The sequence below is a fragment of the Leptonychotes weddellii genome, chromosome X (assembly GCF_054177405.1).
Source record: "Leptonychotes weddellii isolate Sample4059 chromosome X, ASM5417740v2, whole genome shotgun sequence".
NCBI lineage: Eukaryota > Metazoa > Chordata > Mammalia > Carnivora > Phocidae > Leptonychotes > Leptonychotes weddellii.
The window spans coordinates 65,526,815-65,544,131 of NC_138385.1; positions in this window are offsets into that span (position 1 = coordinate 65,526,815).

The window sequence follows — 17,317 nt, forward strand, 5'->3', positions numbered from 1 at the left end:
TAAAATCATTTTAATTACATATACTGTATTATTAGTTTCAGAGGTGAAATTAAGTGATTCATGAGCTGTATACAACACCCAGTGCTCATTATTTCAAGTGCCCTCCTTAATGCCCATCATCCAGTTACTCCATTCCCCCACTGACCTCCCCTCCAGCAACCCTGTTTGTTCCCTGTGGTTAAGAGTCTCTTATGGTTTGCATCCCTCTTTGTTTTCCTCTTATTTTATTTTTCCATCCCTTCTCCTATGTTCATCTGTTTTGTTTCTTAAATTCCACATGAGTGAAATCATATGCTATTTGTCATTCTCTGACTGACTTTTTCACTAAGCATAATACCCTCTAGTTCTATCCACATCGTTGCAAATGACAAGATATCATTCTTCCATCATATCTCTATCTATCTATCATCTATCTATCTATCATCTATCTATCAATCATCTATCTATCATCTATCTATCTATCGAGAGAGACATCTATATATAGGTATAGATATATCTCTCTATATATACCACTTATTCTTTAACCATTTATTCCTCAATGGATATCTGGGCTCTTTCCATCTTTTGCCATTGTTCATATAGCTGCTATAAACATTGGGGTGTTTGTGCCCCTTTAAATCTCTATGTTTGTATCCTTTGGATAATACCTGCTAGTGAACTTGCTGGGTCGTACAGTAGCTTTATTTTTCACCTTTTGAGGAACATACTGTTTTCCAGAATGGCTGTACCAGTTTGCATTCCCACCAACAGTGTAAGAGGTTTCCCCTTTCTCTGCACTCTTGCCAACTTCTGTTATTTTCTGAGTTGTTAATTTTAGCCATTCTGACTGGTGTCAGATGATATCTCATTATGGTTTTGATTTCTATTTACCTGATGTTGAGCATTTTTTCATGTGCCTGTTGGCCATTTATATGTCTGTTCATGTCTTCTGCCCATTACTTGACTTGATTATTTGTTTTTTGGGTGTTGAGTTTGGTAAGTTCTTTAAAGACCTTGGATACTAGCCCTTTATCTGTAATGTCATTTGCAGATATCTTTTCTCATTCAGTGGGTTGCCACTTAGGTTTGTTGAATGTTTCCTTTGTTGTGCAGAAGTTTTTTACCTTGATGAAGTCCCAAAAGTTCATTTTTGCTTTTGTTTCCCTTGCCTTTAGAGATATGTCTTGAAATAAGTCACTGTGGCCGATGTCGAAGAGGTTACTGCTTATGTTCTCCCCTAGGATTTTGATGGATTCCTGCCTCACATTGAGGTCTTTCATCCATTTTGAGTTTATCTTTGTGTATGGTGTAAGAGAATGGTCCAGTTTCATTCGTCTGCATGTGGCTGTCCAATTTTCCCAGCACCATTTATTGAAGAGACTCACTTTTTTCCATTGGATATTCTTTCCTGCTTTGTCGAAGATTAGTTGACCATAGAGTTGAGGGTCCAATTTTGGGTTCTCTATTCTATTCCATTGATCTATGTGTCTGTTTTTGTGCCAGTAATATACCATCTTGATGATTACAGCTTTGTCATACAGCTTGAAGTCTGAAATTGTGATGCCTCCAACTTTGCTTTTCTTTTTCAGCATCCCTTTGGATATTTGGGGTTTGTTGAGGTTCCATACAAATTTTAGGATTGTTCCAGCTCTCTGAAAAATATTGATGGTATTTTGATACAGATTTCATTGAATGTCTAGATTGTTTTGGGTAGCATAGACATTTTAACAATATTTATTCTACAGATCCATGAGCATGGAATGTTTTTTTCCATTTCTTTGTGTCTTCCTCAATTTCTTTCAGAAGTGTTCTAAAGTTTTCAGAGTACAGATCCTTTACCTCTTTGGTTAGGTTTATTCCTAGGTATCTTATGGTTTTGGGTGCAATTGTAAATGGGATCCATTCCTTGATTTCTCTTTCTTCTGCCTCATTGTTCGTGCATAAAAATGCAACTGACCTCTGTGCATTGATTTTGTATCCTGCCACTTTGTTTAATTCCTGTATCCGTTCTACCAATTTTGGGGTGGAGCACTTTGGGTTTTCTACATAGAATATCTGTGAAGATATCATCTTCTGTCATCTGTGAAGAGTGAAAGTTTGACTTCTTTGCTGATTTCAATGCTCTTTATTTCTTTTTGTTGTCTGATTGTTGAGGCTTGGACTTCCAGTACTATGTTGAACAACAGTGGTGAGAGTAGACATCCCTATTATGTTCCTGACTTTAGAGTAGAAGGTCTCAGCTTTTCTCCATCAAGGATGATATTCGCTGTGGGTTTTTGGTATATGGCTTTTATGATACTGAGGCATGTTCCCTCTATCCCTACATGGTGGAGAGTTTTTATCAAGAATGGATGCTATATTTTGTCAAATAATTTTTCTGAATCTATTGAGAGGATCGTGTGGTTCTTATCATTTTATTACTGTACTGTTGGATCCTATTCGCTAGTAACTAGGTGAGAATTTTTGCATCCATGTTCATTAGGGATATTGGCCTGTAATTCTCCTTTTTGATGGGGTCTTTGTCTGGTTTGGGGCTCAAGGTATGCTGGCCTCATAGAACAACTTTGGAAGTTTCCCTTCCATTTCTATTTTTTGAAACAGTTTCAGAAGAATACGTATTAATTCTTTAAATTTTTGGTAGAATTCCACTGGGAAGCCATCCAGCTCTGGACTCTTGTTTGTTGGGAGATTCTTATTACAGATTCAATTTCTTTGCTCGTTCTGGGTCTGTTCAGGTTTTCTATTTCTTCTTGTTTCAGGTTTGGTAGTTTATAGGTTACTAGGAATGCATCATTTTCTTCCAGATTGCCTAATTTGTTGGCACATAATAACTCATTATATTCTCATAATTGTTTGATTTCTTCAGTCTTGGTTGTGATCTCTCCTCTTTCATTCATGATTTTATTTGTTTGGGTCCTTTTTCGTTTCTTTTTTCTTAAATTCAATTAGCCAATATAGTAGTACACCATTAGTTTTTGATATAATGTTCAATGATTCATTAGTTGCATATAACACCCAGTGTTCATCACATCACATGCTCTCCTTATTGCCCATCACTGAGTTACCCCACCCCCCCACCTACCTCCCTTTCTGCAACCCTCAGTTTGTTTCTCAAAGTCAAGAATCTCATATGGTTTTTCTCCCTCTCTTATTTCTTCCCCTCAGTTCCCCCCTTCTCCTATTGTCCTCTGCACTGATATGTTACACATATCAGTGAAACCATATAATAACTGTCTTTCTCTGATTGACTTATTTCACTTAATACAATACCCTTCAGTACCATCTTTGTTGATGTAAATGGTAGATATTCACATTTTCTAATGGCTGAGTAATATTCCATTGTATATATGAACCACATCTTTATCCATTCATCTGTTGAAGGACATCTTGGCTCCTTCCACAGTTTGGCTACTGTGGACATTACTGCTATGAACATTGGGGGTGTTTGTGCCCCTTCTTTTCACTACATCTGTATCTCTGGTGTAAATACCTAGTAGTGCAATGGCTGGGTTTTAGGGTAGCTCTATTCTTAACATCTTGAGGAACCTCCATACTGTTTTTCAGTGTGGCTGTAGCAGCTTACATTCCCACCAACAGTGTAGGAGTGTTCCCCTTTCTCCACATCCTCATCAATATGGTTGTTGTTAAGTTTAGCCATTCTAACTGGTGTATGGTGGTATCTCATTGTGGTTTTGGGTCGTATTTCCCTGATGGCAAGTGATGTGGAGCAATTTTTTGGACCAGATGGACTTCACAGATATATACAGAACATTCTATCCTAAAATAACAGATTACTCATTCTTCTCAAGTGCACATGGAACTTTCTCCAGAATAGACCACATACTGGGTCACAAATAAGATCTCAACCAATACCAAAAGACTGAGATTATTCCCTGCATATTATTAGACCACAATGCTTTGAAACTGGAACTCTATCACAAGAAAATATTTGGCAGGAATTCAAACACTTGGAAGTTAAAGAGCATCCTGATAAACAATGATTGGGTCAAACAGGAAATTAAAGAACTTAAAACAATTCATGAAAACTAATGAAAGTAAAAACACACTGCTACAAAATATATGGGACACTGAAAAGGCAGTTCTAAGAGGGAAGTACATAACCATCCAAGCCTCTCTCAAAAAATTAGAAAAGTTCCAAATGCACAAGGTAAACTTACACCTAAAGGACATGGAGAAGGAACAGCAGATAAAGCCCAAACCAAGCAGGAGAAAAAATAATAAATATTAGAGCAGAAATCAATGAAACAGAAACCAGAAAAAAAAGTAGAACAGATCAACGAAACTAGAAGCTGGTTCTTTGAAAGAATTAATAAGATCAATAAACTTCTAGCCAGACTTATCCAAAAGAAAAGAGAAAGGACTCAAATTAATAAAATCATGAATGAAAGGGGAGAGATCACAACTAATACCAAGGAAATAGAAACAATCATTAGAAATTATTATCAGCAACAATATGCCAACAGATTTAGCAATCTCGAAGAAAAGGATGCATTCCTGGATACTTATAAACTACAAAGACTGAAACAGGAAGAAATAGACAATCTGATCAGACCAATAACCAGCAAGGAAATTGAAGTGTTAATCAAAAACTTCCCCAAAAATAAGAATCCAGGGCCAGATGGCTTCCCAGGGAAATTCTACCAAACATTAAACGAAGAGATGTTCTATTCTACTGAAGCTATTTCAAAAAATAGAAATGAAAGGAAAACTTCAAAACTCGTACTGTGAGGCCAACATTACCTTGATACCAAAACCAGACAAAAACCCCATCAAAAAGGAGAAGTACAAGCCAATATCCCTAATGAACATGGATGCCAAAATACTCAACAAGACCATAGCCAATAGGATCCAACAGTACATTAAAAGGATTATTCACCACAACCAGGAGGGATTTATTCCTGGGATGTAAGGGTGGTTCAACATTTACAAATCAATCAATGTGATAGATCACATTAATAGAAGAAAAGACAAGAACCATATGATCCTCTCAATTGATGCAGAAAAAGCATTTGACAAAATACAGCATCCTTTCTTAATGAAAACTCTTCAGAGTGTAGGGATAGAGGGAACATACCTCAATATCATAAAAGCTATCTATGAAAAGCTCACAGTGAATATCATTCTCAATGGAGAAAAATTGAGAGCTTTTCCCTTAAGGTCAGGAACATGACAGGAATGCCCGCTTGCACCACTATTGGTCAACATAGTGCTAGAAGTCCTAGCCTCAACATTCAGCCAACAAAAAGAAACAAAAGGCATTCAAATTGGCAAAGAAGAAGTCAAACTCTCTCTCTTCACAGATGACATGATACTTTATGTGGAAACCCCAAAAGACTCCACCCCCAAATTGATAGAATTCATATAGCAATTCAGCAATGTGGCAGGATATAAAATCAATGCACAGAAATCAGTTGCATTTCTATGCACTAACAATGTGACTGAAGTAAGAGAAATTAAGGAATTGATCCCATTTTCAATTGCACCAAAATCCGTAAGATACCTAGGCAATAAACCTTTCTCTTTTCTTTTTGATAAATCTGGCTAGAGGCTTATCAATCTCATTAATTCTTTCAAAGAACCAGCTCTTAGTTTCGTTGATCTGTTCTACTGTGTTTGGTTTTTGTTTTTTTTTTTTCATTTCTATTTCATTGATTTCTACTCTAATATTTATTATTTCTCTTCTCCTGCTGGATTTAGGTTTTATTGGTTGCCCTTTTTCCAGCTCTTTTAGGTGTAATGTTAGGTTGTGTATTTGAGACTTTTCTTGGTTCTTGAGAAAGGCCTGTATTGCTATATACTTCCCTCTTAGGATTGCCTTTGCTGCATCCAAAAGGTTCTGAACTGTTGTGTTTTCCCTTTCATTTGCTTCCATGCAGTTGTTTTTTTTTCGTTTTTTGTTTTTTTTTTAGTTCTTCTTTAATTTCCTGGTTGACCCATTCATTCTTTAGTAGGATGCTATTTAACATTCATGTATTTGTGGCCCTTCTAATTTTTTTCTTGTAGTTGACTTCAAATTTTAAAGCACTGTGGTCTGAAAATATGCATGGAATAATATGAATCTTTTTGTACCCAGTTGAGACCTGATTTGTGACTTGGTATGTGATCTATTCTGGAGAATGTTCCATGTGCACTGGAGAAGAATGTGTATTCTTCTGCTTTAGGTAGAAATGCTGTGAATATATCTCTTAAGTCCATCTGGTGCAGTGTGTCTTTCAAAGCCATTGTTTACTTGTTGATCTTCTGCTTAGATGATCTGTCCATTGTTGTGAGCACAGTGTTAATTTCCCCTATTGTTACTATATTATTATCAATGTTTTTCTTCAATTTTGTTAGTAAGTGGTTTATATATTTGGCTGCTCCCAAATTAGGGGCATAAATATTTATAATTGTTAGATCTTCTTGTTGAATAGATTGCTTTATTATGATATAGTGTCCTTCTTCATCTCTTACTACAGTCTTTGGTTTAAAATCTAGTTTGTCTGTTATAGGGATTGCTACTCTAGCTAGCTTTCTTTTGATGTACATTGGCATGATAAATTGTTGTCCACCCCCTCATTTTCAATCTGGAGGTGTCTTCAGGTCTAAACTAAGTTTCCTGTAAGCAGCATATTGATGGGTCTTGTATTTTTATCCATTGCGATACCCTATGTCTTTTGATTAGAGAATTTAGTCCATTTACGTTCAGAGTAATTACTGAAAGATATGAATTTAATGCCATGTTATTACCTTAAAAGTCACTGTTCCTGTAAATTGTCTCTGTTCCTTTCTCGTCTTTGTGACTTTTGGGCTCTCTCTTCAATCAAAGGATCCCCTTTAATATTTCTTGCAGGGCTGGTTTAGTGTTCACAAATTCCTTTATTTTTTGATTCTCGTGGAAACTCTTTATCTCCCCTTCTATTGTGAATGACAGTCTTGCTGGATAGAATATTCTTGGCTCCATATTTTTCCCATTTAGCATGGTGACTATATCATGCCAGTCCTTTCTGGCCTGCCAGGTCTCTGTGGACACATCTGTTGCCAGCCTAATATGTCTACCCTTGTACTTAAGGACCTCTTGCCCCAAGCTGCATTTTGGATTTTGTCTTTATATTTGAAATTTGCAAGTTTCACTTTTATATGTTGATGTGTTGACCTATTTTTATTGATTTTGAGGGAGGTTCTCTGTGCCTCCTGGACTTGAATGGCTGTTTCCTTCCCCAGATTAGGGAAGTTCTCAGCTATAAGTTGTCCAAATAAACCTTCTGTCCTTCTCTCACACTCTTCATCTTCTGGGACCTCTATTACCTGGACATTATTTTGCTTTATCTAATTGCTGAGTTCTCAAAGTCTCCCTTGGTGAATCAGTAGTTGTCATTCTCTCTTCTTTTCAGCTTCCTTATTTTCTATATTTTTGTCTTCTATATCACTGACTCTCTCTTCTGCCTCATTTATCTTCACTGCTAAAGCCTCCATTTGTGATTGCAACTCAGTAAGAGCATTTTAAATTCTGATTATATTTTAGTTATTTTATTTCTACAGTAAGGGATTCTCTACTGTCTTCTATGCTTTTTTCCAAGCCCAGTTAGTATCTTTATAATTATTGTTTTAAATTCTAGTTGATACATTTTACTTATATACATATTGATTAAATCCCTGGTGCTGAGTATTACATCATGTTCTTTCTTTTGGGGTGAATTTCTCCCTCTAGTCATTATGTCCAGAAAAGAAAGGAGGAAAGAAAAAAAAAAAGAAAAAAAAACTGCAAAAATAGCAATAAGAACAGCAGTATAAACAACAACAAAAACTTCAGGAAGTATTTCTGGTATATGCTGTGCACACTCTGCTATTTGGCTGCTCTTTCCCACTGTTCATTCTTCTATGGAGTTCCTTCTTGCTTGTAGTAGGGAGTGTTTGGATCTTTAAGTAGGTGTGTTTTGAATTGTTTGTCAAGGTAAGCCTCTAATCTTCCATGTCCTCTCCCTCCAGCTGTGTAGATTGTTTCTTTAATCCTCAGATCTTCCTAGTTGTTCAAAATAGTTGAATGTTGATCTAGCTGTATTCAAAGGACCAGGCAATTTCAGGGTCCTCTACTACTCTGCCATCTTAACCCCAATATTGTTATCTCTTTTTTAAGGATTTCATTTTTAAGTAACTCCACACCCAATGTAGGGCTCAAACTCACAACCATGAGAACAAGAGTCACATGCTCTACCAAATGAGCCAGCCAGGTGCCCCTACAAGAAACTCATTTTAGACCTAAAGACACTTGATGATTGAAAGTGAAGGAATGGAAAAAGGTCTATCATGCAAATGGATGTCAAAAGAAAGCTAGATTAGCAATACTTATATTAAACAAAATAGTCTTTTAAAAAAGACTGTAGCAAGAGAGAAAAGACACTATATGATATAAAGGGGACAACAAGAAGATGTAATTGTAAACATTTATTCACCCAACCTATGTGCACCCAAATACATAAAACTGTTAATAACAAACATAAGGGAACTAATAGATAACAGTATAATAATAGTAGGGGACTTTAACACCCTACTTACATCAATAGACAGATAACTAAACAGAAAATCAACAAGGAAAAAAAAAGCTTTGAATGACACACTGGAACAGATTAATTTAATAGATATATTCAGAACAGTCCATCCTAAAACAGCAGAATGCACATTCTTTTCAAGTGCACATGTAACATTCTCCAGAATAGATCATGTATTCAATCACAAAACAGTCCTCATCAAATACAAAAAGACTGAAGTCATACCGTGAATCTTTTCTGACCATGACACTATAAAAACTAGAAACCAACCACAAAAAAAAAAAAAAAAAAGGAAAGACCAGAAATACTTGGAGGTTAAATAATGTGTTACTATACAATGAATGCATCAACTAGGAAATAAAAGAAAAAAAAATTAAAAAGTACATGGAAACAAATGAAAATTTAAATACAATGGTTCAAAGCCTTTAGGCAATAAAAGTGGTTCTAAGATGGAAGTTAATAGCAATACAAGTCTACCTCAAGATGCAAAAAAATCTCAAACAACCTAACCCCACACCTAAAGGAGCTTAAAGAACAACAAATGAAGGCTAAACCCAGCAGAAGGAGAAAAATAATGAAGATTAGAGGAGAAATAAATGATTAAAAAATAAAACAGATCAGTGGAACCAGGAACTGGTTCTTTGAAAAAAATAATAAAATTGATAAACCTCTAGCCAGTGTTATCAATAAAAAAAGAAAGGACCCAAATACACAAAATCATTAATGAAAGAGGAGAGATCACATCCAACACTTGGAGAAATACAAACAATTATAAGAGAATATTATGGCCAACTATACACCAACAAATCAGGCAATCTGGAAAGAATGGAGAAATCCCTAGAAACATATAAGCTACCAGAACTAATACAGGAAGAAATGGAAAATTTGATCAGACTTATAAACTGCAAATAAATAAAATCAATAATTAAAAAAAAAAAAAACAGACAAAGCTCCAGGGCCAGACAGCTTCACAGGTGAATTCTACCAAACATTTAGAGAAGAGTTAGTACTTCTCAAACTATTCCAAAAAATAAAAAATGAAGGAAAATGTCCAAACTCATTCTATAAGCCTGCTAACATTACCCCAATACTAAAAGCAGATAAAGACAATGAAAATGGGAACTACAGCCAATATCCCTGATGAACAAAGATGCAAAACTCCTCAATAAAAATACTAGTAAACCAAATCCATCAATACATTAAAAACTTTTTTTTCACCACGATCAAGTGGGATTTATTCCTGAGTTGCAAAGGTGGTTCCACATTCTCAAATAAATCAATGTAATACACACCACATTAATAAAAGAAAGGATAAGAACCATATGATCATTTCAATAGCTGCAGAAAATCATTTGACAAGGTACAACATCCATTCATGATAAAAACTCCCAACAAAATAGGTTTAGAGGGAACATACCTGAACATAAAAAAGGTCATTTATGAAAAACCCACAGAGGGTTACCAGTGGGGAGGGTGGTGGGTCAATGCATTAAATAGGTGATGGGGATTAAGGAGTGCACTTATGATGATCACTGGGTGATGCATGGAATTGTTGAGTCAGTATATTGTACACTTGAAACTAATATAACACTGTTAAATAACTGGAATTAAAATGAAAAAATAAAAAAATCATGGCAAAAGGGGCGCCTGGGTGGCTCAGTCGTTAGGCGTCTGCCTTCGGCTCAGGTCATGATCCCAGGGTCCTGGGATCGAGCCCCGCATCGGGCTCCCTGCTCCGCGGGAAGCCTGCTTCTCCCTCTCCCACTCCCCCTGCTTGTGTTCCCTCTCTCGCTGTGTCTCTCTCTCTGTCAAATAAATAAATAAAATCTTTAAAAAAAAATCATGGCAATGATCACAATGCAGTAAATTTAATTTTTTGTATAAAGGATATTGATATTAATGTAACCTTAATGGTCAACTTCCATAGAAATACAGGGTGTCAGAGTTTCTTTTTTAAAGATTTTATTTATTTATTTGACAGAATGAGAGAGAGAGAGATAAAGAGAGAGAGAGGGAGGGAGGGAGCACAAGCAGGGGGAGCATCAGGCAGAGACAGAGGGAACTGTCTTTTATTTCCTAGCTGAGCAAGGAGCCTGGCATGGGGCTTGATCCCAGGACCCTGGGATCATGACCTGAGCCAAAGGCAGATGCTTAACCGACTGAGCCACTCAGGTGACCCCAAGGAGTCAGAGTTTCAAGAAATCTCCAAGTTGAACACTTCAAGTTTTAAATAGAATAGTCTCACGTCTGGTTTAGATCTGCTCCATTAGCATTTATTGATACCAACACTGACCAATTTTTAGATGTTGTGCAGGAATGCACGAGGAACATAGAAATGATGATGACAAGGTCATTGCTACCGAGGATCTTACAATGTGGAAGTGGGAGGACAGTGGACAAACTGCCTGATTGATGAACTTTATGGATAATTACCTGTGGGCCAAACTCTGCACTTGGTTATTTCCCAAATACCTTGAGAAGTAAGTGTCAAAATCCCCCTTCTACAGGTGAGGAAATGAAATAAAAGGGTTTAAGTAACTAAGCCTACTAAATGGTAGAGGTGGAGTTCTCTGGCAACACATTACTTATATGACAGATGTTCAAATGTAGCTATCATTCATTATGAGACATGTTTATAAAGCTTTCTTACCCCTTAAACTATAGTTAATGATTGCTCCTCCATGTTCCTAGCTCCTGAAAGATCTCTCTGTCATCTATGCCCAGTACAGAGCTTCAAACCTGCTACTTGGTAAAGTGGTAATGACACATATTCTGTGATTTGATTTGATTGATTTTTTTAACTTATTTTTCGCTTTTTAAGTTTTTATTTCAATTTCAGTTAGCTAACATACAATGTTATATTAATTTCAAGTGTACAATATGGAAACTCAACAATTCCGTATATCACCTGCTGCTCATCACAAATGCACTCCTTAATCTTCATCACCTGTTTAATCCATTCCTCCATCCCCCTCCTCTCTGGCAACCAGTTTGCTCTCTATAACTAAAAGTCTGTTTCTTTGTCTCTCTCTTTTTTCCCCCTTTGTTCATTTGTTTTGCTTCTTGAATTCCATATATGAGTGAAATCATGTGGTATTTGTCTTTCTCTGACTGATTTATTTTACTTAACATTATACTCTCTAGCATCATCCATGTTGCTGCAAATAATAAGAATCCATTCATTTTTGGGCGCCTGGGTGGCTCAGTCATTAAGGGTCTGCCTTCGGCTCAGGTCACGATCCCAGGGTCCTGGGATCGAGTCCCACATCGGGCTCCCTGCTCGGCAGGAAGCTTGCTTCTCCTTCTCCCACTCCCGCTGCTTGTGTTCCTGCTCTCGCTCTCTCTCTGTCAAATAAATAAATAAAATCTTAAAAAAAAAGAATCCATTCATTTTTATGGCTGAGTAATATCCCATTATATATATATATATATATATATATATATATATATATATATATATATATATACACACACACACACATACCTCCCCTTCTTTATCCATTCATCAATTGATGGACTCTTGGGTTGCTTCCATAATTTGGCTATTGTGCATAATGCTGCAATAAACATAAGGGTGCATGTATCCCTTTGAATTAGTGTTTTTATAATCTTTGGGTAAATACCCAATAGTGCAATTGCTGGATCATAGGGTAGTTCTATCTTTAACTTTTTGAGGAACGTCCATACTGTTTTCCAGAGTGGCTGCACCAGTTTGCATTCCCACCAACAGTGCAAGAGGGTTCCTTTTCCTCCACATCCTCACTAACACCTTTTATTCCTTAAGCTGTTGATTTTAGCCATTCTGACAGTTGTGAAGTGATATCTCATTGTAGTTTTGACATGAATTTCCCTGATGGTAAATGAGGATGAACATTTTTTTCATGTGACTGTTGGCCATCTGTATGTCTTCTTTGGAGAAATGTCTGTTCATATAATCTACTTATTTAAAAAAAAAAATTATTTATTTATTTATTTATTTATTTATTTATTTATTTATTTAGAATGTGAATGATGGGGCAGGGCAGAGGGAGAAGGAGAGGGAATCTCAAGCAGACTCCGTGCTGAGTGCAGAGGCTGATGTGGGGCTCGATCTCATGACCCCGAGATCATGACTTGAGCTGAAATGAAGAGTCAGACACTTAACCAACTGAGCCACCCAGGTGCCCCTCTTCTGCCCATTTTTTAAAGGAACTTATTTATAGAAAAAGAGAGAGAGAGAATGGGGGGAGGTGGAGAGGGAGAGGGAGAAGCAGACTCACCACTGAGCAGGGATCCCAACATGGGGCTCCATCTTGGGACTCTGGGATCATGACCTCAGCTGAAGGCAGACACTTAACCGACTGAGCCACCCAGGGAACCCTCTTCTGCCCAATTTTAAATTGGATTATTTGTTTTTTGTATTGAGTTTTAGAAGTTCTTTATATTTTTCGGATACTAACCCTTTATTGGATATGTCATTTGCAAATATTGTCTCCAATTCCATAGGTTGCCTTTCAGTTTTGTTGATGGTTTCTTTTGCTGGGCAGAAGTTTGTTATCCTGATGAAGTCCCAAAAGTTTATTTTTGCATTTTGTTTCCCTTGCCTCAGAAGACTTATCTAGAAGTTGCTATGGCTGATGTCAAAGAGGTTACTGTCCGTATTGTCTTCTAGGATTTTTATGGTTGCAGAACTCACATTTAGGTCTTTATTTGACTTTGAATTTATTTTTGTGGATGGTGTAAGAAAGTGGTCAAGTTTCTTTCTCTTGCATGTTGCTGTACAGTTTTCCCAACACCACTTGTTGAAGAGACTTTTTCCCATTTGGTATTCTTTCCTGCTTTGTGGAAGATTAATTTACCATATAGTTGTAGGTTCATTTCTGGGTTTTCTATTTTGTTCCACTGATTGATATGTCTATTTTTATGTCAGTACCATATTGTTTTTTTAAGATTTATTTATGTATTTTAGAGACAGAGAGAGAGGGGGGGGGTAGAGGGAAAGGGAGAGAGAGAATCCCAAGCAGATTTCCAACTGAGCATGGAGCCAACATGGGGCTTGATCTTATGACCCTGAGATCATGACCTGAGCCAAAATCAAGAGTCAGACACTTACCGACTGAGTCACCCAGGTGCCCCATTACCATATTGTTTTGATTACTACAGCTTTGTAATATAAGTTGAAGTCTGGAATTGTGATGTCTCCAGCTTTGCTTTTCTTTTTCAAGATTGCTTTGGCTATTCGAAGTCTTCCTTCCATACAAATTTTAGGATTGTTTGTTCTAGTTCTTTGAAAATTGCTGTTGGTATTTAGATATGGATTGCATTACATGTGTAGATTGCTTTGGGTAGTATAGACATCTTAACAATATTTGTTCTTCCAATCCATGGGCATGGAATGTATGTCCATTTCTTTGTGTCATCTTCAATTTCTTTCATCAGTTTTTTTATACTTTTCAGAGTACAGTTCTTTCACCTCTTTGATTAGGTTTATTCCTAGGTATCTTATTATTTTTGGTGCAGTTATAAATGGCATTGTTTTCTTAACTTCTCTTTCTGTTGTGGCTTCAACTAATATAACTTATGTTAATTAAGTGGAAGTAAAATAAAAACTTAAAAATCAATGAAATAGAAATCAGAGAACAATAGATAATTTAATAAAAGAAACAGTTCTTTGTGAAGTCAATAAAATTGATAAACTTCTACTCAGATGATCAGAATAATAAGACATAAGACACACATAATCAATGTCAGGAATGAGAGTGTTGGAAATTCTAGAGATATTCAAAGGATAGGGGAATATTATGAAGAACTTCATGCTAATAAATTACACTTAGATTAGATGGACAATTCCTTGAAGGATACAAATAGCAAAGTTCACTCAAGAATAAATAGATAACCTATATGATCTTACATTTAATGAAGAAATTGAATTTATAGTTTAGAACCATGCCACAAATAAACTACAGGCCTAAGTGGATTTGCTATTGAATGCTACCAAACATTTAAGGAAGAAATAATTCCTTTTCTATAAATTATTCTAGTAATTGAAGATGGATCACTTCCCCACTCATTCTGTTCCCAGGATACATAATAATTCCTTTGATATGCCACCAAAGGCATTATCCAGAAAAAGGAAAAAATGGTAATTTGACTGTATCAAAATTTAAAACCTTTTATCTTTAAAAGACATTTTTAAAAAAGATTTTATTTATTTATTTGACAGAGAGAGACACAGTGAGAGGGAACACAAGCAGGAGGAGTGGGAGAGGGAGAAGCAGGCTTCCTGCTGAGCAGGGAGCCTGATGTGGGGCTTGATCCCAGGACCCTGGGATCATGACCTGAGCCAAAGGCAGACGCTTAATGACTGAGCCACCCAGGTGCCCCTATCTTTAAAAGACATTAAGAAAATGAAAGAGAAGGCAGCAACTCGGATAAAATATTTGCAAATCATATAACTTATAAACCATTTGCATCTAGAATATATGCAAAACACTTGAAACTCATTAATTTAAAAAATGAGCAGCTACCCAATAAACACATGGGCCAAAGATTTGAACACATCCTTCACCAGAGAAGATCTATGGATAGTAGATAAGCACACGAAAGTGTGCTCAACATAAATTGTGGTGTTGTGGTGTGTCCCCATAAATACTACTCAGAAAATAAAAACTATTGATGTACAAACATCATGGATGAATCTCACAATAATTATGCTGAGCAAAAGAAGCTAGACCAACAAAAAGTAAATATTGTTTGTTTCCATTTATATTAAATGCAAGAAACATAACATAATCTATTGTGATAGAAAGCAGATCAGTGTTTATCTGCGGATGTGAAAGGGATAAGGAGGAGCTGTAAGAAAAGATTACAAAGGGACATAGGAAACTTGGTGGTGAAGGATATAATCATTTATCCTAGTTATGATGAGGTTTCACATGTATACATCTGTCAGAACTTACCAAATTTTATACTTTATGTGTAGTTTGTTGTTTACCAAGTATATCTCAAAAACTGTAATAAAAACAAGGAGATATGGTATCTCACCTATCAGACTGCTAATTTGTAATATACTTGAAAATGCTTAAGGCTGGTGTTAGATGTGGTGAAACAGTTACTTTTCACACACTGCTTGTGATGCTATGAAATGACACAACCATTCAAGGAAGTCAGCCTAGATATATGCATCAATATTTAAACGTGCAAAAACATCTGAACTAGAAACTCTATGACTGGAGATACATTCTAACTAAGTAAATGGTTATATGTACAAATGTGTATGATCAGCATGATGACAATAGCATTGCTTCTAAATGTGAGCAAATACTTTACATATTTAGCAGTAGGTTTATAGTGGAATAAATTATGATGCATCTATTGAGTATAATATGATGAACTAAAAGCTCTGTGTGTATTTTGAGACAATCAGATTATGCATATAAAGGCAATAAAACTTGGCTTAACATAACTAAAATCCCTGTAAGTGTGTTCAGTTTGGCTTCTAGGTCTTCAAATATATTGTTCCATTCGTATGTAATACTTTCCCTGACCTTTCCCCTGCTTAATTCCTGAACTTTCAGGTCTCAGCCTAAAGGTCATTTATTTACTCAGAAGTACCTTCCCTGATTACACTAAATTAGGTTGATTTTCCCTGCTTCATGCCCATATGCCTCACCCAAGATTCTCCTAATCAAAGAGTACCTGTAATGCTCAGCTTTTTCAATTCTCTGTCTTCACTAATAGACTGTGACCTCACCCTTAAAATACCAATGAGTAGACAGTTGCCTGGCATGTGATAAATGCTCAGTAATTATTATTCCTACGTGAATACAGTGCCTGGTACATAGTAGGTATTCAATAAATGGTAACCATTGTTATTGCTACTACTATTTTATTCTATATCAGATGCGATGGGAGATAAGAAATAGGAACTCAATGAGAATATCACAAGTTGCTCAACAGCAAGGGAAATTTAGATGCTGAGGGCAAATCCTGAGGATGGTGTTGAATTTTTAGATATGACTGGAGCACATTTTATGAGAACACCTACTCAGCAGCCCAGAAAAAGCTATTATTAATTGTATGTGTACCACAAACCAAGACCTTATTCTAAATGCTTTATGTGTTATTAACTCATTTCCTCCTCAAAACAAGAGCTTCTACTAGAAAGGTATATCCTTACATGATTTTACAGATGAGAACACCAAGGCACAGAAAGGGTCAGTATCTTTCCAATATTCACAGTCTCGTGTATGGTAGAAATCAGAATTGATCCCTGGTATTCTCCCTTCAGAGCTCATGCCTTTAACCACTGCGTACTACTACTTCCCCCTAGATGACCAGAAGTGGAGACACTGCGGAATTTTTTTTTTTATGGCTAATGAGAGATGAATTGTATTATACAGTTTTATAAATGAGGCAGAGAGCAAAAGAGTCCATGGAAGATGATATAGTGAGTAAAGGGTCTGGTACTGGGGTGCAGATATTCTGCCTAACAATCCAGTGTTCTCCATGGGGCCATCACTTTACCTATTTCCTCTGGTGTTTATTTCTGCAGGACAGATGATTATACACAGTTAACCTAAAAAGTAAGAGAATTTTACAGAAAGCATGCGTTTTCTTGTGGAATGGCACAAGGCTTTTTTTCACAGAACAGGATATCTGTCAAAGTTTGAAATTTAATTATATGTAGCCAGTAAAATGTTTATGTAGATGTATTTTTACCATGGGAATATTGTCTGGAAAAATTATGGAAGATCAAAATGGGCTTTTGCAATTTGAGTGACTTTATTTGTCAGCATGGTTTATCATGATCA